Genomic DNA, 7,217 nt, shown 5'->3' with positions numbered 1-7,217 from the left:
GACACAAAACCAAATCATGGGTTTTTTGCACTTTTTTCATCTTGTTGAGTGGACTTCAGAAAGAAAAGTGACCGCGAAGGGTCGTCTGAAAACTGTGTCACAGCCTCCGAGACTGATGTGCATGTGTATTTTTTCACCACTTCCCTACATTGTTATTCTGCATTCACACAGGCTACACTCCTCAGCCAGCCACCTTGGGTTAAGATGCAGAGATGAGAAGTAGTCTGGGGGAAGGTGAAACTTAAGGATAACTATAAAAGTTTATTTAAAAGAAAAAAGTTTGATTCCAAGCAGAGAAGAGAAAAAAAAGAACAATTGACAGCATAAAATGAAAACTGCATGTTTAATGGTTAAGTCATTGTATGACAAATAAACAGTGATAGCTTAGGTTAGTTTTTTTTACCTTAATAGTGGATATGTCGAGTTTTGGAGTAGCACTGGTTTACTTTAGGCTTGACTGTAAGGTGAGAATATGTCTCTTCATTTTATAAAACAGGGCATACAGGCGATTAACTGAATCCAAGAGATTTGTGTGGAAATGGTGCAGTGCCAGGATGAGGAAGCCACTGTTAGAGAAAAAGTTTGACATTTTGGGACTGTATTAACTTAGTTGCATTCTGGTGGATAAATATATGAGAAGATTTATACCACTCATATCTTTATGGTAAATGTAAAGCTACAGCTAGTAGTTAGCTTAGCATAAAGACTAGAGATGGGCTCTGGCTCTGTCAGATGGTAACAAAATCCAACTACTAGCACATCTAAGGCTCAATAATGAACTTGTTCTACTTTTACAAGGGATGTAACTGGCACATAACCCCGTGTAAAAGAGCTAATTGTTAGTTATTGTTAAAAGTTATTACATTTCAGTAGTGAGCTCTTGGTGCTGGTAGACGGATTTTGTAATTGTTGCGCAGAACTAGGCAACTGTTTCCAGTCTTTATGGTAAGTCAACCGTCTACTGAGCGTAGCTTCATATTAAGCATACAGATATTACAGAAGTATCGATCTTCTTATCTAACTCACTGCCAGTACAAAAGAATGCGTAAATCCCAAAATGCTTAACTTTTACTTTACGTCACATGCCATTGTGTTGCATGGGCTATTTATCATCTTAGTTTTTGTGCAGTTGACAATTATCTACATTCCTCCATGCAGCAGTCATTTACATTTGCCTGAAGTTCATATGGTGCGTTTTTCCTCCTGTACATTCCATGAAAGAAATATTTAATTTAAAAATGATGTACTGTAATACATGTCATTGTTATTTACTATTGTACCTGTTGCATCTGTTTTTCCATCAAATAAGCTATTTGACCTTGTTACCAAGTGTTTTAAAACTTGTTCTACATTTCATTTATTGAATGTCTGTTTTATTTTACTTTGTTTACTCTGCTGCCACCCAACCATTGTCTTAGCATGTCCCAGTTCGACAGAGCAACGAGGCTTCACCTGACAGAGAGAGCGAATGTTTTGAGCTGTGAACAAGTCAAGACAACGCGTGAATGGGGCATCAGAATGGGTTGAATGTTCATCCCTATACCTGTCATTAAGCCTTTTTCTCATAGATGAATGTCAAAGAATGATTTATTTTTGTCATCCTACTGTGCCACCCAACTGCTGCACATCAACTCAGGTTCAATTATCATGTGTAGTTAAAGTTGTTGAGCTTTTAAGAGTGATTTTCTAAAGGCAGGGAGTCCTCCAAGGTGGTTTATTAGTTCCACTACATTTGTGATTACATGGGAGTGGATTGTTGTGTTTCGGGAAGCTCTTAGGCTTTGTCCCTTCGGCCCGACTGTAGGTTTCCATTTTTGAAGTTGCTGTATTGTGAAAGTAGGCACTCCTGTTGTTGTTTTTCTGCCTTTAGGCTATAACGTTTGTTATGGGAAAATGAAAAGAACTGGGAGGTTTTTTTCTGTAGCAAAGAGGAAGTTTGAAGCCCAGTGGGGAACCATTTTTAAGTGACCATTGTGCTACCCTCAACCTCTTCATTTGTGAATGTGAAATGTACATTTTGTATAACAAAAAGATAACTTAAGAAGTCAAAAAGAATTATTTTTAATGTTTCTTTGTGCAACTCTGACTTTGGGGGAAAAACTATGTTTACCTTCAGTGTTTCTTTTCCAGAAATGACAAAAAAAAATAAATGTTAAAGATCAATGTAAAAAATGAGTTTCGTGTCATTAATGGGAAGAATTGAATGTCAAGTAAACGTAAGCTCAATATGCAACCGCCCAAACAGTCCCTAGAATCTATCTGCTCCAAATCAGTTGCCAGACCAAATCAATTTGAAAGAGCAAGAAACAAAAAAGAAGTGCAGAACGCTAATCAATATTGTTGCTGTGTCTATTCCCTGGGTTCTCCTTGTGGGAAGGCGAAACCTAACAAACAGGGTCAACTGGCCTCCAAAAGACTAGTTAGACTTTGAGAGCAGACAGCAGAGGGATTCATTAGAGGAACTACGGAGTGCTCACTGAATCACAAACACTTGGACACACGCCGGACAGGGTCGATTCATACAGTACTGTGGGCTCACTGAATGTGCAAAATAACACTGACACACATCTTAATGATGATGAGGTTGACCTGGGTAAAAGCCATTATCACAAATTGATTTCCTGTGTTGTATCTACATCAATCACAGAGGAAATGCAATGAGAAACACACGATTGTCCCGTTACTTTGATTGGCACTAGTAGTAACTGGTACAACTTAAATCAGTAGGTTTATTTACTAGTAAGGCCAGCTGGAGGTTGATAACTTTTCTGCCTTGACCCAAAACCACTTGCATTCCAAGGGGCTGTACAAAAATGATTGAGGTGGGGAGGGGGGCTTATGTTTTACACTTAAAAACACCATCCCCAGTTGTGTTAATTAGCTCCCCTAGATTATCTCATAATAATAAAACTATTGATTGGTAGTTAGTTTTCCATTAAAAACAAAAAGTGCACAGAGTTTAAGATGATGGACACCAATTTAGACCTGAGTAGCTAATGAAATATTTTTTTCATAGCCACACAATAGCTGTGGGAAAAATTATGATATAATAAAACATCCTTTTTACAGAATATTCTATCCGATTTTGTTGTAGTCACTCACTTTTATTGGACACTTTTAGCTTTTTGATATATGTTTCTGTTAAGTTGCAGTAACTTTTAATTAGATTTCAGGTAAAAAAATAAATAAAAATAAAAAACTAAACAAATACATAGCCCCTCCCCCACAAATAATTTTCGTACACTCCCTAAACTTGTCCTGAGTTCCACCAATTCTGTTATACAGGTCCGAAGGTTAATTCTACTGCATTAAATCCCATTATCAGGTCTTAATTCAACAACAATCTAGCTATCTGTCTATCACTTGAGAAAGAGGGTTTACATTTTTTTAAAAAGAGTTGGAGAGTTGAAGAAACACAAACCCACATGATACATACCATCAAAATCACTTTATTCACAAATGTATCTACAACCAGAGACATTTTAACATATGTGTGACAGTTCCATTAATTTCAATTCAATTTACGCACGGTAGTTTTACAGGAGACGGGTTTATTATGAAGGCATGTTCGCTCCCATTCGGGTTATTCTGTTTACAAACAGTCCAGTGAGTTCAGTCATGAATGTTGATCCGGTTTGATTCCTCTGTCGCAAGTCACCAGCGCCGGCAAGGCAGTAGATTGCGCAGTCATCTCCACAATGGGTAATATGTCAACCCGACCAACAGCACAAACTACTACCTCAGCCAGCACTTGGCCCCCCGGTGCTCTTTTGCTTTTTCTTTTGTCCCCTTCAGGATCTCTTCGCTCCACTTTGAGTCCCGATCCCCTTCAGTCTGTGTCGTGTGCGTAAAAGCGCACGGGAAAAAATGGCGTGCCGCAAAAACGTGGCCGCAATAAAGCGAGACAAAAACCCCACCCAAAGAAAAAGGAGGAGAAAAAAAAACACACCCTCCTGTACCTTTCCATATTTCCCTGCACCCGCTGCTCTCCTCAGATGACCTCAGTGAAAAAGACATATGGCAGGTAGGGACGGCCCGTGCCTCTATTCGTGAGTGGCAAGGAGACATTCATCACTAATGTCTGACCACGGAAAAAGAACTATGGTATAATATTTTTGAATTAATGACATTATAATTGCAGTCCGCATAAATGAATAGCGAAAGGAGCAAAAAACAATTTCCGTGCAGGTTCGGGCATCGCATGCTGTAGTCTCCGGAACCACACAAAACCATGCAATACGCGTGTGAAAAATCACGCATAAACACACAATATGAACTAGTTTTAACTAACAACGACATTTTTAGTACTGTGCTGATTAATATTAGCCCTTTGTTTGCGTGATGAAGCACATGAGATAAGCGGCAGACTTACCAAAAAAAGTCAAATAAACTCATAGCTGTGATTCTATATTAATATTTTAGGGATTTTGTTGGTGGAGAAAATGCAGCAAAAAAAAAAAAAAAAAAAAAAAAAAATCAACATCGACCTTGCAGCCGAACTGCAGCAGACTGTTTTATAATCTATTGTTGTCCTGTTATCCTGTCTCTGCGTCGTGAAGGGGTAAAGTTGTCCCGGCCATCAAACCCGCTCGATCCAAAACACAATAACGTGTACAAAATCCACAGCGGAGCGTGCGTGTTTTTTCCTCTGCCCCTTTCTCCCCGCAAATGCCGCATGTGAGGTAGGTGTGGGAAAATGAGTGGATTTGGCGGAGCGGCGTGGATAAAATTCGCGGGAACGTCAGGACGGGTGGTGGGCACGGCCGGAGATAAGAGAAAAAGAGGAGGTGCCACTCTGACGGGTTTTACCGACACCGGGAGGAAGACAGAGAACTGCAAATGATGCGCCAAGTCAGCTGGTTGCGCGCAAAAGGCACCTTCATTACTTTTACAGGGAGGTTTTTATGAAGTTCGTGTTCAGAGTCTGCAGACATCAGCTGCAGGTTATTCAAATCTTCATATTATGGAAAGTTTCATGAGAAAAGCAGGTGGGTAGGATATGGAAGCTAAAGTATGTCGGGGCCCCCGGATATGACTATTTGACAGCAAATAATCAAGTTATTTGTATTTTTTATTCCTTGCTTTTTATCACCAGAGCACTGATACTTTGAACAATGGATGGAATGAAAAATGATGTAATGTGTGCGTAATTGAAAATATCAAAACTATTAATGACAAAACAGAGCCAGGAGCCAAGAAAGATAGCTGATTGTTGAGTCTCATTCCAGGTTGAACCACTTTGGGTCCTGGGAATCAGACTCAACAATCAGCTATCTTCAAGCCTCCAACCCAAAGAGTCTTTCTATTTTTCTCGTCTCTGATTGGTTGTTTTCGTTCAGGCCCGGTGGATTCTTACAAACGCCATTAGGAGCGATGGAGGAGCAAGAGAAACCTGATATTTTCACAGATTATCTGTCTCACGTCCTACTGTCAGGATATAGTGAAAGTTTCAGGAAATATGACAAACAGTTTACTTTCATAAAAGGTAGCTACTGCAGCTTTAAGATAAAATCCTGGAGGTAAATTCATAAAGTATTTTAAATGAGCTCCACCTTTAGCAGCTGCAACANNTATAGTATATTATGTATATTTTGATGGTAACACGTACTTTTACTTAAGTATCTGATACTTGTCTGTAATAATGTTAAATATATATATTCTTTTTTTTAAATGGATTGTATTTTCTGACAGTGCGCTGGTGTCTGTTTTCTCTCGGAGAGTGATCCACTGTTCTGCACAGTCGAGCCTCCTCCGCCTTCTTCCCATTGGTCGGTCGGATGAGCCTCTGCACGGGGGGATCCTCCCAGCTGTGAGCGGCCAGAGAACCCCGTCAGAACCCGGAGAGAACACCGTGTTCCTCCTCACATAGCAGCCTGCAGCCGCGGCACACAAGAACACTGAAGGCGAACTGTACGTCTCTGAGATACTGCGAGAACTCTCCCTCACTGCTGTGGTCCAGGTGTGTACGGGCTCTAGGTGGAGATGAATAAAAGGAACTGGACGCCAGGTTGAGCGTTTAAAGCATCATTACCTTTCCATCTAAAATAAGACCTGATGGTATTCTAATTAACTTTGATTATGGTCACCAGTTGACGAAAGAATTAACAAGTGTGCCTCTATTATTTATAAAAAACACACACACCCACATCAGGGACTGTGTTGGGAGTCTGGTAAGAAAATAACACACACACACAGTACAGACCAGAGGCACTGCAGTGCACAGTGAAGAAAACCAGAGCATGATTCACAGGAAGCTTTACACAACTTTATTGAAGATTGTGTATAAATACACATGCACATTTCAAATGTAAACCCAAGTGAACTCAAGTGCAGCCAAACCTGGAAACCCTCATTATGTCGTCATGCAAGGATGTCTGGATTATTTTGTACAAAAAAAAGTCCCAAAACAACGGAGCCATCCTTTTTTTAAAAATATTCCCTCCCTGACAAGAGCACAGGCAAGACTTTGCAAACTAGTGTGTTTGTGTGGACTCGAGCCACGCCCCCCCCCTTCCCCTTCCTCTCCCACCCTCCCTCCCTCATTTCAGGTCTTGCCAAGGTTTTAAATATATTGTCTGTTTATTATTAAATGCTTACATATAAATAAATAAACTTTATCAAATGTGCACTCACAGAGTGAACTCTTATGTACAGTATTGTATAAGCCTATAGTAGCAATCACATCTCACTCAGTCAGGATGGGGTGAGTCGCCCAAAAAGCAAGGCAGCGGCGAGCCAAAAAAAGCCCACTGAAGTCAAAGCACAGAGATGCTCATAAAGGCATGGTACACGTCTAATATTCTGAGGCGACAACAGGTACGCTAATGCTGTTTACAATGGAAAGAACAGGTAGAAAAAGAAAACATAACACTCCACCATGGAGAATAGTTTTTATCATGAGTTACATCGATGGAGGAATATCCTGCAACAATCTGCCACACAATATTTTCACTGTATCATGATCCCAAAAGCTGATAGGCCTTTTAGGTTAGACTCACACGCCATTTTTTTTTTTTTGTTTTGTTTGTTTGTTTTAATGTCCCCTTTCTCCCTCCCCCCATCCATCCTCAAAGCTCAGGACCACAAAGACGCATTTTCTTTCATGGGATGCATTCAGCGGTGCCCATGAACTCATACAGCTAATATCAAAGGCGAAGAACCTATTACCATCACATTCAACCAAACCAAGAAAGGGAGCCGTGGAAAAAAAAAAAAAA

This window comes from Morone saxatilis, unplaced genomic scaffold (assembly GCF_004916995.1).
Source record: "Morone saxatilis isolate NCDOM2014 unplaced genomic scaffold, NCSU_SB_2.0 Contig10, whole genome shotgun sequence".
Lineage (NCBI taxonomy): Eukaryota > Metazoa > Chordata > Actinopteri > Moronidae > Morone > Morone saxatilis.
The sequence above is the reverse complement of the archived record's forward strand: the minus strand, read 5'-3'. Positions refer to the sequence as shown.